The following is a 16462-nucleotide window of genomic DNA, read 5'->3' as shown; positions in this document are numbered from 1 at the left end:
GTTTAAGTTACATTCCCAGTTTGGATTTGTTAGATTTAGTGATGGAATGTATTACATGTGGAGACTGCTCCTCATTCACATTGACTGGTATGACAGTAAGGCACTAGCAAAAATGATAAATAGATAATAAACACATTTAAGAATGATAGCTTCTGGGTAGAATAGCAGAAGTTGATGTCATTTATGGTAGAAGGAGCACGGGTGTCTGTTTGCCAGTTGTCTTAAGGGCAGAAGCTCTCAGCCAGCTAATCACCAAAGTGATGGAGTTGAAAGAGGGGAAATGGGTCAAGATGAATAAAAATTGTGTAGCGAAACCCTGTTTGAATATACTAAAATAAGAGAATGTGTCATGTTTGTAGCACACTAGGATACGTCTGAATACCTGGTGGCACTGGGAAAACAATTTTACTGAATTTCATTACTGTTAATTTAATGGCAGAAGCTTTTTAGCAGTTAGTTAATTGGAATTCCAGAGTAACAGTAAGATGGGCATTCAGGAGTCCAATGAGTGGCGTCCCCAATTACCTAATTGTGCTGGGCATGGTAAAAAGCAGCTAGGCTTTAATTTCTTCATGCTTAACAACTTTGTTTATGAAACAGGCAGATATATCATAATTTAGTAGTTCAGCTTCTAAATTCTGCTGTAATGTACACACATTTGATTTTTGCAAGCAGCATGAAATCTTCCTTTCATAAGATTTCTGTTAGAGTATCCTATGTGGATTTTGGTGATTTTTCTTCCAGCTGCTCAAAAATAAGAAGTACTTTTCTAAGACTTTTGCTGCAGAAAGCAGTTGTTGGGCGGCTCATGTTTTTTGAACGAATGAACCCACCGTTGCAGTACGTGTGTTATAAATACATGGTTATAAATGTCCTACAAATAAAACTTGGATATATTTTTTCATTTCAGTCTTTTGAGAAGTGTATATAATACACACGTACACTCACAAATGTGCTTCGTTTAACGTTTCAGATTTTGTAGTGGTTTGTAGAGGGAGAAAGAACATTGAAATAATTAACACAATCTTTTGGCTTTTCAATTTATGCAGTCAGTTATAGTTTTACATAATTCTAATACAATTTGCAGTTCAATGGAATTATTTTTGTGAGCTTGCACAGATTAGCGCCTAAACAAATAGGGCCTTATTTGAAGTAGTTTTTGTTGATGGCCATGCAGCCAACTAGCTTGCAATAGCCAGCAGCCTTCTCCATCAACTTTTATGTTTCCTTCATAGATTTTGATGGCGTATTCATCTGTGTTATTACCTTAACATGTTTGACAGCACTTAACCATAGCTAGTTCAGCTCTTTCAGTATGATGCTTTTCTATAATTTGTGTAGGCATGCCTGGCAATAAAATATTAGAAACACATTTAAAAAATAGGCTAGTACAGATATTTGGACAGAACTAGACAGTACAGAATCTGAAACTTATTTAAACTTTCTTCTCGTTATGGAATTGGTTAAGTTTAACTAGTTGACTTTGAATAAGCTGAAGTTAACTATAGCTCTTTTTGTATTACAAATAACAAAGTGGAGATGTAAGGGCTCTCCTGGATCAGAGTCTGCTCCCGTCCTGTCACCTGCAGCTACATGAGATGGTGGCCTTTGCAAACTAAAGACTAATTAAATTTTTGGACTCTATTTAGTTTGAAAATCTGACCTGGAACCTTCTAACCACTGGGTAGGAATTCTCTTCTAATTCTTGATCTAAATAAATTTTAATGGCAAATCCATGCCTACTTGTTGTTGAACCAGTAATTTTCTTCACGTTGACTAGCTGTCTGTCTGTCTTTGTGTTTATTCCTATGTTATGTTTTCGAAGAGTAATCATTTCACTGCCAACTTTCACTGTATTAATCTTTTTCTTTTCTTTTTGTCTCCATTCACAGGGCTTTCCTGTTCTCCAGATAGTATTATTAGGCCTTCTAGGAATGTGTTGAATTTATCAGTCATACTGTCTCTGTGCTGCTCATGTTTTACCATTTCCCTGGGAAAATTCCCCTAGGAAATCCGAGAGTTGCATCTGTCTCTTTCTCCGAGCAACGTCCCATGGATGTGTCTGATGTTGTGTAATTGGTTAGCGTGCTTGAGTCCTTGGATGTAGCTATCTCCTGTGCATGACCTCCTGGTCCATCCATGTGAGGCAGAAATTTGGAACTCTGAAGAATATGCATAACTTTACTGATTTCGTGCTGTTGTATTTCATTACGTTTCTGTTACTTTGGTTCTTCAGGTGATCCAAATCTTCCTGCATAAAAACAACACTCAGCTGAATTGACAATTCATGTTTGTCAGCAAGATTAATCAAAGGTTTACTTTTTGTGATTAGTTCATTAATGAAAAGGGTAAGTAGTCGTGAATCGAGCTGATTCAAGAATCAAGGTCCTTGGATGTCATTTGAACTACACTAATAATCTCTGTTCTTGAAACTACTTGTCATCTGCCCTGTGGTAAAATTCTTTACTGTTCTTACAACCTCTCTTTTCTTCATACAAATTAATAATTTTCTTTGTGGCACCGTATCAGGTTTTTCTGAGCTCTAATAGAAAAGTTGTTGTTGCATACTGGCTTAGAGTGACAGTCCAATTCATCTCTGGCATTCTGTTCCACCTCCAAGTTGTGTTCAAAACTGCATGCGTGATTGAGGTAATAATATGCTTGCAGTTATCCAAGACACTTCTTGTCCCCATTATGCGTAGGAGAAACATTTAATATTTTTCAGTTTTGCTCTGGCAAATACATAGTTGGTGTTATATGTACTGCTGCAAATGTTTTGAAACATCTTGTCTGTTGAAATGGATTGTATGTTCTAATTCTTGTGAAGTCTGAGATTGACGTTTCTTTTTTCAATGTGTTCCTCTCTTACAATACTGTCTCTGTGGTTGCGTTCAGCACTATCATTCTTTATTGAAATTTGGGACAGTGCAGCTCATTTGGTTTGGGGATCATGCTGTTAAAAATATTACAGAGCCACATCTAAAGAACAGTTACTACTGAACTCCCTGCTTTCAGAATCGTTTTGGACCATATGACAAGTCTTGCATGCTTTAGCTTCATCTGTTCGGAGTCATACGGAGTGTAGGGCTAGACTGCCATGATAGTGCCATGAATTCACAGCTGAGTTCCAGTTCAGAAAAAAACTCATGCAGTTTTAATAACAAAAGCATTTTCTTCAATAAACTATTTATAGGACAGATGATAAATTACACTGTAGAAAAATTGGGTGTTACGATTGATGAATAAATTACTCTTTAACAGATTATAGTTGAACGCTTCTTCATGGCTACAATAGGTAAAAACGAGAGATTGAGGGCTTTGAAATCAAGTGATTGGCTTATGGGTTTGAATTTCTCCAGCCTGACTCTGGCAGAGTAGCCTTCCAGGTGTTAATTGGTGCTTTAACACATTTGAAGTAGTCATTTAGTTGTGTCATTCTACACTGTTAATGTCAGGCACGTTTTGCAGAAATTCCATCTGTTGCTCAGTTCAGACAGTGTGCCTTAGCGGGGCTACCAGGATTCCTCTGGAATGGGAATTCAGAAGCGACTTAGAGAAGGTGTCACTGCGGCCTCTTCAGTTTTGTCAAATGTGTTTTTTGTTGTTGTGGTTTGTTTTGTTTTTAGTGAAAGATATTCATAACTGTGTCATTTTGGGGTGCGGCATTAGCTAGAAGCACTAGAACAACTAGTTTGTTTTTTAAAACTTTTTTTTTTAAGCTGCTAAACTATATAGCTATATTGGAGTGCCAGGTGATTTTAAGAATGAAATGTTTTCAAGCAGTTTCTGTCTCTGCAGAAGAGCAACATAGGCTATTAGAGAAGTAATTGCCTTAGTTTGTTTAGTTCGGAAACTTACATGAAAAAAGAACAGTTCAAAGGATGGGTAAAAAAAAAATGCCTGAAATCCCTTTTGATAGCTGTGGCAGGAAAGCTCTGTTGGATTTTAACATTGTGACTGAAAAAACTGCCTCAATCTGTCCACGACACGTTTTTAACACAGCTTTGTGGCTTTGGTAGTATGGGCAGTAGAATAGGACATGTGTCCACGCTGCAGTTCACATAGTTCATATTGGGGCATTTTGTTATAACTTTCTGGTTCTTCATCAGTGGCTGAAGCTCACCTGCCCGGGGTGAAACGTTCCTGTTAGTGCTGGGGGTGCAGCGAGGCTCATCACTGCTTGTCTGCCCAAGCCTTGTCCCCAGCTGCCGGGCTCTCCTAACAGCGAACTTGACACTGATGGTAGCAGCAACAGAAAGAAAACTCGAGTAATAGTATTAAGGCGTCATATGTGCGCATTTTGGGGGAAGAGAAGGGGATTGCAGCCCTGCTGGGTTTTACTTTCCATTTTTGAGGTATTCTTTTAAATGCTGGTATGCATTCTCAAATTAGAATGATTGTAAAATGGGGAAATTATAACATAACTTGTTCTCACTGTCATTTTATTACATGTTTTTATATATGGTTTTATACATATTTACATTTGAATACATACGTATCTGAAAAGTGAAATGAAATTTTAATGAAAGGAAGATTCGGGTACAAAATACCTAAAGTGGAAAGTGTTATACTCTTGAATAGGCTTGGACAACATTTTTTGAAAACTGCCTTAGATTGTGTCACTGAATGAAAATCACCATGAAGTTGGAAGTGGGTTGCATTAAAATGTTCTATTTTCCCCCATTTCTTCTTGATTTTTTTGATGACATACTGCGTAGTGTGGTGGTGAATCCATGTTGCGTGTTAAGTTGCCGTGCCAGTGTGCTCTCTTACCTTATTTAACTGGCGAGCAAGATCACCGTTTTTCTGAAAGTTTAAAACACTCCTGCTCTTGAAATGTGGAAGAGGGAGAATACGTAGTCCTCACTGAAACTCGCGTGGAGAAGACAGGCAGAAACGATGTTAAAATACACATTAAACCGACTATTAGTGGTTGGGTTTTTTTTTTCCTTGATGGACTGCAAAAATACTACTGTAAATAAAGCCTTTGCTCTTTTACTACACACAAGCTGTTGGCAGTTTCCGTCTTCCACGTGTGTTATTGAGGATCGAAGTTCACTGCAGTTGAAACGGGGAATAAAGCAGTAGTACGCGCAGACCTGTGTGTCTGCCCTGATGTTTTTAGGGCTGGAAGGACGTTCCCTGTCAGCCGTGGGGATCGGTCCTGTGCCTTGTGCTTAGGGAACACTGAAGAGAGCGGGTATTTTTCTATTCCCGTGCTGCTGCTACCTCAACCTGGCCAAGAAGCGTATTTTGAAGTTTGGGACGTCGGCACAGCCTGTGCTTCCGAGTCCCCCCTGCCGCAGGCCGGCGGCAGCGATGGCGGCGAGCGGGGCCAGTGGGGCGGCTGCGGCGCTGGGGGAGCGCGGCCCGGCCGGCAGCTCGCCCCCGGCCTCCCCCGGCGCGGAGGCGCTTTGTGGCTTCATTAGGGAGAAGTCAGAGACGTGTGAAAAGTAGGCCAGGGGTCGGGGGCGGCCTGCCCCGGCCCCACCGAAATTGGAAGTGACGGACACCTCCCGGCTCGGCTGCTAATTTGCCTCCATGTTAAATGCCTCCGAAGCACTAATTAAAATGAAAAGTTCTTGGGTCTCACCGACGGACAGATTGAGTTATTGATGGTGGAAGCGGCCACCAGCAGTAATTGCAGCCCGTCCCTGAGCGAACGCCAGTTTTGGCATTCATGAGCAGCGCCGGGCTGACAGGGGTCAGGGGGGTCAAGCCCACCGAAACAAGAGGCCGAGGAAAGGCAAAATCACTCCTCTGTTCCTCTTTGTGCAATGTCGCTTTTGTTGCGATTAACTGTTTAGGTGTTCGAGCTGCTTTTTAGTCCTTTGAGGCCCAATTATGCTTCCCTTGGGAAGCGCTGTAGAAAAGTTCGTTAGGCAGAACGTGACCGCAACTACTGCTGTCTGAAAAAGTAACTTCTTTTCAATTTGGCTCTCTTGGCTGTGTGTTCATCCACTGGATGAGTAGGATTATAGTTTATTTTTGGAGCAAATGGCCTGCACGTATAGTAGCGTAATTTTCCAGGAGGGATTAATTTGCACAAAACTTGGAAATCCAGAAAGGCTATCAGGATTTTCGATTGGAGTTAACAGAGATTAGTAATCAGTGTTCATTGGTGTTGTGAACTGAGTTAAGTTTCTTTTCTCTAAAAAACACTGTATAACATAGTAGTCTACAGGAAGAAGGACTGGAATATAGTTGATGCTAAGTGAGAAATTAATTTCCTCATTCAAATGTTAAATGAGATTGTGTGGAGGTTTTTGTTAAAGACTTAGTACTATTCTATAAGACAAAAGTAACACTGTAGGTAAATTAGGTAACTAAGCTAACAATTTTAATACAAATTTAGCTTTCGTCCAGTGGAGAGGCCGGGGTTTTATTGCAATAAAGCTTCTCTGCAAGCATTTTTCAACTGGTGGTTCAACACAGTGTTGCTTTTTTCCCCGCAGCATTATGGGAAGTCGCCACTGAGTTTCATTTGTAAGAAGAATAATGTTTTAAGTTCTGTAAAGAAAATAGTTTTCAAACATTTACATGTTAATCTGTTGTTTATTACCTATCGTAGCTGTATGTGAGTCTAAAATATACGGCTGTGACTAGTGAGTTAACATTTTTAATATTTTTGATAGCCATGTAAAAACATTCCCGTGGGTTGTTACCAAAAATGTATATTTCAGAAGAACCCTGCTGTTCAGTTGCATAGCAAATATGGATAATAATTTCTGTTATTAATCTTAATAAACATATGCCTTTTAAATTATTTTTTCAAGTACGTGTGGTTATGATCTGTGGGATGAGAAATCTTGAGTTTGTTTTTTTTTTTTCTTCAGAAATGCAAGGAGTTTCTTGACACTTTGTTTTGCTGTATATTTCAGGAAGCGAAGTTGGAAAAGTTACAAAATCATCTTTGCAGTCAAGCACCAAATCTTGTATTAGGCTTCACCGAACAGACTAAGCTTAACACTTGTCAAGCAGAAGGGCCAGTTGCCTTGCACCGGAAGGATTAAAAGTGAACAATGACTCGACTGAGAGTTTATGAGCGATTGCTCGGAGCCTACCTGCTTATCATTCTCCATGTTCAAGGTAAATATGTGCTAGTTGAAATTAGCTTGTATTTTTCATCTGTATCAAAGACGTGTATTCTAGTGGTTGGGGTGTGGTTTTTTTGGTTTGGGGGTTTTTGTTCTTTTGCAGACAGGTGGCTTGTCTGCCTCGCATGCTATATAGACATTTCCCTAAAAGGAAGGACATTACAGTAGTTATGTGTTGTAGTATAGATTATAGATTAGGTCTATTTTAGCAACTGCTTAAATAGGGACAATACCAGAAAAACATAGTACGCTTTGGAGCAAGTTATACGAGCAGCAGAACTGAAGGTTTGACTTTGAGTTTGTTTCCTATATGTGTGCGTTTTTGACCCCTTTAAACTTGACCCACTGAAGAAATTGCAGTATGCAGTTTGCCATGCCTTCTGATGCTCCCAGCAGCCAAGAGATGGTCACGCTGATCTAAATAAACTTGTTATGCCTACTTGATGGGCCAAGGTGAGGCTATGTGATGTTCACAGTAGCCTGGTTTCCAGTTAGTGAAAATACTTGTTTGTGGGTCTGTTGTCTTTCCAGCCACCAAGTATCAAAACCTTCTGGAAATCCAGTTATCATCAGGAATTTAACTCCGCTGTCAAATTGGGTTGAATTAAAAAGTATTGGGAAGTGACAAATGTGACCGTCTTGCGCTCTATCAGGAATTGAAGCTTAAGTGTAAAGATTATAACTAGCTTGTGGGAAAATCCATTTTACTATTATTTCCTTACTCCTTATTAGCAACTGCACCTGGCAGATCTGGTTCTGTAGTTGCTTCTAGTTCAGAGAAGCGTCAAAGTACCAGACTGGTATCTGAGCTGCTAGTGGTATGTGAAAAGTAGTGCTGAGCATGTCCATCAAGCGTGTACATCCATAGTTGGTCTCTGTGTAAGATTTCTTGTTCTCCCAGCTGTGCACCTCTCACATGTTTGAGTACACAGAGCTTTCCATACGATTTGAGGGAAATAGACAAGACTCATTTGCGTTTTAATACTTGAGTATAAAAGGTTTTATATTCTCTTTTCATACTTACGTCGATTACTGCTTAGTGCTTGATATTATTTTGAGAGATTTTGAGTTATTTACTTTCAAGAATAACAATTCAACGAGCACATTAAAATGGAGAGAGAAGAAAGCCTGGTAAGTACCCAAATGACAATCTTTATGTTCCATCTCTGGTGTGTACCTGCAATATTAGATTAAAGAATTTAGCAAAGCTGTCTGTTATCGGGACTATGCTTGATGCATAGCTTGGCAACTGATTTTTAGAGCAGACTTGCATCAAATGTGTAATGGCCTGCCCCTTCCAAGCCACTTGATTCTGCCTCTTCCCATGTGGTGGTATATCCTCCTGTAATCAAGTGCCAAGGTGTATTTGGGAATTGCTGCAGTTTCTAACCTGGGTAGGGGGGGAAGCACTTAGAGCACAAGACTGTACCATTAAACATAACCTAAACCTTTATTAAGCAGTAAATGTAAATGACACTGAAGCTATTTACCTGGACTTGACCAGGGATGAACTGTCAACTACGCGAAGACTTGACTGAAATGAATAGTGCCTCAGTGCAAGACAGATCATCTTTAAACTCTTTCAAGTAGCCATCCCACACATACGTTCACAGCTAAGCTTTTATGGAACGAAAGTCCTCTCTGGATCTGTGCAGAATTGCGGGTTGAAGATATTTAGAACTGCCATTCTTCCTTTCAGCTGTCCTGTGGGGCTCAGTCCAGGAGGTTACCATAAGCACACTAAAGGCTTCTGTGTCGTTGAGTACAGCCTACAGAATTGTAAACACTTTTCTTCCAAAAGTGGACAAGTGTTCTTGTATAATTGCCAAGTTATTTGAGTGCTTTCATCTTTATAGCCTTTAGGGGCTCAGAATAGCGTCTCGTAACTTCTAGGAATGTGCTTTAAGCGCTGATGTTTGGCTTAATTCACTGTGTGTGTTTGTAGGCGTTCACACGTGTATTTTAGGAGTGGGGAAGAGCATGGGTCTTCGTTTGAAGCTTTGCCGTTGCAGCAAAGATTTCAAGGTTGAAAGCAACAAAACAAGCATAAATCCAGAAAAGCAACAAAAAGAACATTCTTCCGTCTTCATTATGTTAGTTAATTTGGGAGAGCGAAATTCTCAAGACCAGTCCCTCTTCCGGTTGTGTAATTTTGATATGTAATTTTTAATTGGCAAGAAATCGCTCGATCTATGCAGAAATAGCCTAGCTTGGGTATAGTTGAAGTTTATGGAGTTGAAGATTGTAAATCTTTAACATTTACAAATCTACAAATATTTACAGGTAGCTTTAAGGTGGTTAAGTTGGTAGCAGGCATAAATCACAATAAAGGAAATTTTGGTGAGAAATTAGGAAAGAAATTTTCACTATGAGTGTGGTTAAGCATTAGAACAGGCTGCCTGGAGAGGTTGTGCAATATCCATTCTTAGAGATAGTCAAAACTTGACCAGAATGACTTTGAACAACCTGGTCTAACTTAGAAGTTGGTCCTGCTTTGACCAAGTGGTGGTACCAGGTCTCTTCCAGTCTAAAATACTCTCAGATATAGCAATTTGCAGTGGAGCTTGTTTCACTAGTATGCAAGCAGTTTTGCTGCTTTTTGCAGAAGATACCAGCTTCTTCCCTTGAAGCGGCTGGGAATTAACACGTGTTCTCTTTACTGAAATCGTGGTTACCCCTTTGCTTTAGTCAATATTCAGCATTTTACTCAAAGGCAATAGCAACTAAAGGAACAATTTTTTTTTTTTCCCCTCTAGATACAAATAGAAATAATAATGCAAATATACAGGTCTCGTAGTGACAAAAATTTAAATTGCATTAACTCCTGCCATGATCACATTTATTAATACTGCTTTAATAAATAACTTGTAATAAATAATATAGCTAAATAAGGTTTAAAGACCCTGTAAAATTTGTTTCAGCTTCTAAAGAAGAAATTGCCTTGTTTTAGGACTATGTCTGACTTTCAAATCAATACTGAGCAAGTTCTGAAAGCCATGGGAAAGTTGAGCTTGCTGAAATGTTGTTGGTTCTTTGATGCAAGTTGCCTAAGGGCTTGTCTTCAAATGTATGAAATATGTTTGGTTTCTAGAGGTGGTGAGTAGAAAAACAGTGAAGTCTTTCTGCTTGTCCCTAGATTCATGGAGGGAGGAGTTGTGTTTTGGGTGGGGGAGGAAAGTTGATAGTCATCAAGTATTTGAAATTTTTATAGGAAAGAAGAAATCTAAAGTGAAAAGTTTAAAAAGTGGAAATTGAAAGTGAAAAGAATAGTTTCAACCAGGAAAATGTATGCAGGATGTTATAAAAATGCATCATAAAGGCACCGATAGAGGTGGAGAAGACACGTGCAGATGTGAAGAGAATTTGTGTGATTTACAGAAAGAGGAGGGAAAAGCAGAGAGTAGAAACACCCAGCATGTGTACTTTCAGTGACTAGCACCCAGCTTAATGGTTTGCTCCCTCACTTGTTTTGGAGGCTTCTTCAAAAGAGTAGGAATCTCAGGGCTTACTAAGACCTGAGCGAACGATAATAGCAAGTATGTCTGTGTACCAGCACGTATGTATACACACTAGATTCCTTAATAGGTAACTTTAAAAAGCAAGGGGCTGCATGTGTTGATTAATGTGAAAATATTCTTGCAACAACAGCAGAAAACGGGCCGTTCCATGAAATCATTGGTGAACAGCTGCTTTTTCTCAGGTCGCTACTACGGGGGGGGGGACACAGTGGTTACCCTTTGGATTGTATCTTCCATATAGCTCATGGGGCTTTTTCACTTATGAGAAATGATCAAAAATAAACCTGGGTAGCAGATGGCTAGATTTAATAGCAACCTTTTCAAGAAAAACATTTTTGTATTTCCTTTCTGGCTGTGGAAGGCCTTTGCAATATCATTAGACCTGTGACTTCCTACGCATCTTCATCCACCTGCTTTTGCTCATCTAAGGCAAGAGTTTATCAGCTTCAGTGGCAGTTGACAACTGTGGTAAATATGCTTTTGTCTTTCCACTAGTGCAGGTTCAGATACAGTTGCTTCTGAGTAGAGTTGTTTCTTTATTTTTGTAATGCCTTGATGAGCGTAACTAATCAATATATGTAATGGTGTAGTTAAAGAACTCAATGTATACTTAAAACATGTTCTCCTAAATTTTGTACTTCATTACTGTCGGTTTACCGTATGATGTAGTGTTAGATATGTGGTTCGTCACACCTTTGTGTCATTCAAAGACACCGCAGAAGACCAGTATTTTAATCCTTGTAAATTAGTTGACTAAAAATTTATTACTAGTATTCAATATGTGTGAAGAAAGGTTTTTTAAAAGTTAAATTTTAAAACAATTAATGTTAATATTTTGTATTAGAACAGACTTATTAAAGTTGGCATTGTCCGTTAGTGAAATGAAAAAATCTGTTGAGATTTGATTTCACTGTCATACTTACTTTTATTGAAAGATTTGATTTAGAAAAGGATATTACTTTTTTTTACCTTTATGCACTTTCTGAATTTCAGGTGAAATAGTTACCAAATTTAAACATATAAACTAATCTGAAATAAAGAAAATATTCTAAAATCTGCAGAAGGATCTTAGAGTTGTCAGAAGCTGATCCACGGCTTGAGGACAGTGTAGTTTTGTTTAACAGTGATTTCCCCAGTGGCTGCATTTGTCTTTAAATGTCTTTAAAACATTGGCAGCAAACATGTATTGTTTAATATTTCTCTGATTAAAGTTACTTTAATGGATTATTAAAAGGTTATGTATTTCTTTATTATAATTTCAAATTTAGTTTTAAGTAACTTTATTCTTTAAAAGTCCATTTAATTTAAAATAGAATGCAATGTACTTTTTAAAGTAAAATACACGCAACACTTTCTTGTCTCTGGCTTTTATATTGAATACATAAGAACAGGGAGTAGTCTTCAGAAACAACTTTTTTGGGGAAGTGGTAGTAGAGGTTGTTTGGGAAGGTAGTGGGGCAGGGACTGACTGTCTGTGTTGAGCACTGGTGTTGCTCTTGGGACAGCTGGAGGGTGGTAGAGAGAGATTTTAAACAAGTAGTCTGGGAACATGCTGTGATTTTTAAGAACCAGTTCTGCTAGATGGAGCTACCTCTAACATGCCTGGTCTTTGGAGATCACAGGCTTGATATATAAAAATGCACTATGGGGAGAATTATGGTTAAAATGCCAGACACAGAGCTCATAGAAGCATTTAAGATGTTTTATTTGCACTCATAAAACTGCTTTTTTTCTGATTTTTTTTTTTAATATGTTTTAAGAAGAAGTACTAATATTTCACTCAAGCTATACCAGTTGTACTGAGGTTTAATTCACATAGCAGTACATGTTAAATCATTATGAAAGCTTGTGATAGGTCGAAAGGTGAAATGTCCTTATTAGAGTGGATGATTTTGCAGCATCTGCATCCTAAAGCAAGAAAAAGTCGTTTAAAACTAACACATAAAATTTTCAAGGTATGTCTTTTTCATGGGGAAGGTCTATCTAACAGAAAGAGTTTTGGTACAACTTTCATCTTTTATGAAAAGAGCTTAGCGTGGGCAAACCTTGAGCCTCGGCTGGTCCCAGTGAACAGCTTTAGCATCAGTGGGAAGGCAGATGAATGTGGGCTTCTGACAAAGATTCTTTTTATCAAAATACTGGATTTATTGGTTTTTACAGGCTTGGATCAAAATAGCTACAAAGTAATGCTGAGAATACTGTAGTTCTAGGATAAATCCCTTTTAAGGATAATTTACTCTGGAATAAAAATGTTTTTATGTGGAACATCTGTATTAATTATACCATTATGAATTCAGAAAGCTATTGAACAACGTGAATGCTGTAGGCTACTGGTTCTGGCGTTGCAACTTCATTTGTGGAGGTAGAGGGGGTACAGCTGAGTAAGAAACTATAGGCATAATTTGATTTCTGTATTTGCCTTCTTTCACTTACTGCTCTCTGTGCCTTTCTCAATAGAGCTGTGTTTTTCGTGGGTTGTACGAATCTTTTCTTAGATCAGAAGACTTAATGAAATTATATATGTATCCTGGCATTGAGTTGCAACCAAGTTAGCTCAGTTTTTAGTGGTTAATAGCACTTCACTGTCACGCACAGTACCTTTTAAAGATTATCCATATTAATATTAGTATTTGAAGCCATGCTTTCAAGTAGACTTACTTTTGTAACATAGTGGGATTTTTAATGTACTGTTCTTCTTTAAAATACATTTTATAGTCTAACTTATTTTCTATGATTGGAAGTAGTTCTTTGAATAATTTATATTTTCAATCAAGGACTGGCTATGATACATTGGCAGGAGCTGTTCTTTATTATTTAAAAAAATTTAATTTTACACAGAAAGCCATTTTAATGCCTTCTTATCTGTAGCAGTTGTTCACACTTCTAGAAATTTAATATTAATGCAATATGTATGAGACAGTGTTGTGATGGGGCAGAGCAAATGATGAACTGGGAACTTGGAAGTTCCATCAGCTTATTTCTCTTTATTGTCTTACGCTGTGATTACGTGAGAAGAGGAGAATGTTCCAGCTCACGATCACTCTTGATGTTTCATTGAAAGTTGTAAGGTTTTTTTAAATGTTGTAAAATATACATTGTAGAGCAGTTTGCATGTGTAAAAGTATATGATACTGTCATTCTCAAGGCTGGACCAACAGGCTGAAACTGGTCCAGGATCTTGAACAAGTCCTCCAGCGCGTGACAGTTTATTTGCTGCGAATGTATCTTATTTTGCCGCAGCAGCCCGGTGCAGTTTACAGCTAGAGGGTAAGAAATAATGGCGAAAGGAGCTTTGCTGTGCCTGAAATCCCTGGGTTCTGTATTTCAGTGCAAACATTTTTCTTTTGAAGCTGTATGTATTAATGCATAGCATTTACACCTTTGAAGGTTATGTAAGATTGTGTATGTGTGTTTCTTAGCTGCACCGCGGAGCTGACAGCTGCATGTGTCATGGAAAAGAAGCCATTAATTACATCATCAAATAGCGTAGTGTGGCAAGATCCCTCAAACGTGATCCTCCCTTTCTCTGTCCTGCTCCCAGAAGGAAGATAAGGCAGTGTGAATGTTTGAGAGGTGGAGCTCTGAGGCTGGGGGATAATGAGAGCACTGGTGCAAGAAGGTCAGGTGCTTCCTGAAGCAAGATGTCATTTAGGCACATCCTTCATTCACTCTTGTTCACTCACCCAGTATCTGTTAACCAGGAAAAACAGCAATGAAACATCCTGTGACCCTGTTCAGATCTTGATCTGCCCTCTTAACATCTCAGGTGAATGGAAGCCAAGTCACGTTCCACGTTCAACTCCCTTCCCCATACCTAGTGTCTTTCAGATAAACGCTAATCTTTCTTGAAATACTGAGGATGAATTTTACTACTGCAATAAAGGATACAGTTAGGGATAATATCTATACAGGGGGCTATTAAAAACTTTCTTCTCAAGTGATCCCAAACAGTCTCAATATTTTCCTTTTTCTTCCTTTCCTGGATACTCAATTAAACTCCTGTTTAATAACAGTTCTCTTTACGGTCTTAGAAAGTAAAAATGCAAGAGGGAAGTGATTTTTTTTTTCTTTTTTTCCCTCCCCTTTCCCCTTTTTTTTATTGTGCAATTCAGATGTTACCTGTAAGATGAAACATGGACTATTGTTTCTCTTCCAGCTTACAAAGATAATGAAATTGTAGTCTGCTTTTGCTCTGAATAAGAATCCTTGCCTATAAAAACTGTACAAAAGACAAAGATGCTGGTTCTTTGAAAATAGTTAACTGTTTTTTATTTTATTTGGTATGTATTATTCACAAATCTTGTTATACAATCCATCATAATAAAGAGGAAAAATGTATTTAATCACATCTTTAGTATAAAAGGTTGATGTACCTGTAGTCATGTATCAGTGTTAGTTTACAAAGAGTAATACTGCTTTAAAAGATCCCAGACCTGCATAAAAATTTCGTTCTTTCTCTTCTGAGCTAGGAGAAGCCATGCTTTAAGGGTTCCTTGATGTCTCTTCTAATGAATTGAAAAAATGCTGCATTCAGTGTTCAGGGTAGGAAGATGGATGAGTGGCTGTGAGATACAGATCATAAAGTAACTTTTAATATGTGGAATGTCCCTGAAGATAAAGGCCATTTTATAACATTAATTAGAAAAGATACCTTAGTAGTTCAACACAATTAGAAGGAAAGATAGTATTTGTACATATGCAGTGGCTTTTCCTTTAAATATTAAGTAGAATTACCTGTTCTCTGAGCAGGTAAGGATCTCTTAAATGTGAATAAAGAATGTTGCGTAACATTTGTAGCTTTCAGGTTTTGCTGGGAAGAAAACTGTAGAAGAGGGGGCAGATGGAGGTGCTGCTATTTCACATGTGCAAAATTCCTTTTGGTTAAATTGGAATTACCTGTTGCACAGGTAAACTCCGTTATTTGCACTAGACCTTCTTGTTAACTGGGTACATATCGGGAATATTTAACTCGGGTGTTACTGAAGTACTGTTATGAAAACTACATTTCAAATAAGACATGCCTGAGTAATTCGAGGGTTTAGGTGAATGGTGCTGTACTTTCTTAGGATATACCCTTAATTGTATCTGAAAAAGGCACAGTGTCCTTACTTTCAGGGAAATGGCTGAATCAGGGGAAAAAGCAATGGGTGTGCTGTACGAATTAGATAAGGAAATCTGCAAGTCCTCTTTATTTCAGAATTATAAGATCAAATTTCATAAATACTTAATAGCACATTTGGCTGAATGATGTAGTGGATGTTACAGTAGAGTGATACAGAGGGTGGTATCTGCACGGGGTTCTAATTAAGTTTTTCTGCACATCTTTCAAGCAAGGTACAACATGAGAGTAACGTTCTCATTACTCTGCAGCTAGCGTTTGATGGGTTTGGCAGGAAGCCGCAAGAATCTGTTAAAACAGACTGAGTTTCCTGGTCAAAATATTTTATTTTTTTTTATTCCTAGATAAATTGAAAATTTTATTGTGACTACAATCTTTTTGAGAGGTACTGAGATACCTCCAGTTTTGTTAATTATAACTGAATGTGTAAAAGCTTCTATCGGTCCTAACTGGTTATTCTCTTATCTTGCACACGGAGCCGCCCACAGACACTTGCTGTAAATTGTGTCAGTGCAAGTGACAGTCTGTCCACAACTCTTCTAGCTTTATTTGGTTCACACCCTTGAGGACTTAGAGCCAAGAATACTGTTAGGTGATGGGCAGAAAGGGATGTTCTGTGGGTAAAATTATGTGTGATAAAGCTGGGGGAGATGGATGAAGATGTTATTATCTCATGTAGTGGCCACAAAGCATATTTGAAATGAGGCAGATAATGTTCCTGAATTTTT

Source organism: Vanellus vanellus (assembly GCF_965231255.1).
Source record: "Vanellus vanellus genome assembly, chromosome: 7".
Taxonomy (NCBI): Eukaryota; Metazoa; Chordata; class Aves; order Charadriiformes; family Charadriidae; genus Vanellus; species Vanellus vanellus.
Note: the sequence above shows the minus strand (reverse complement) of the source record.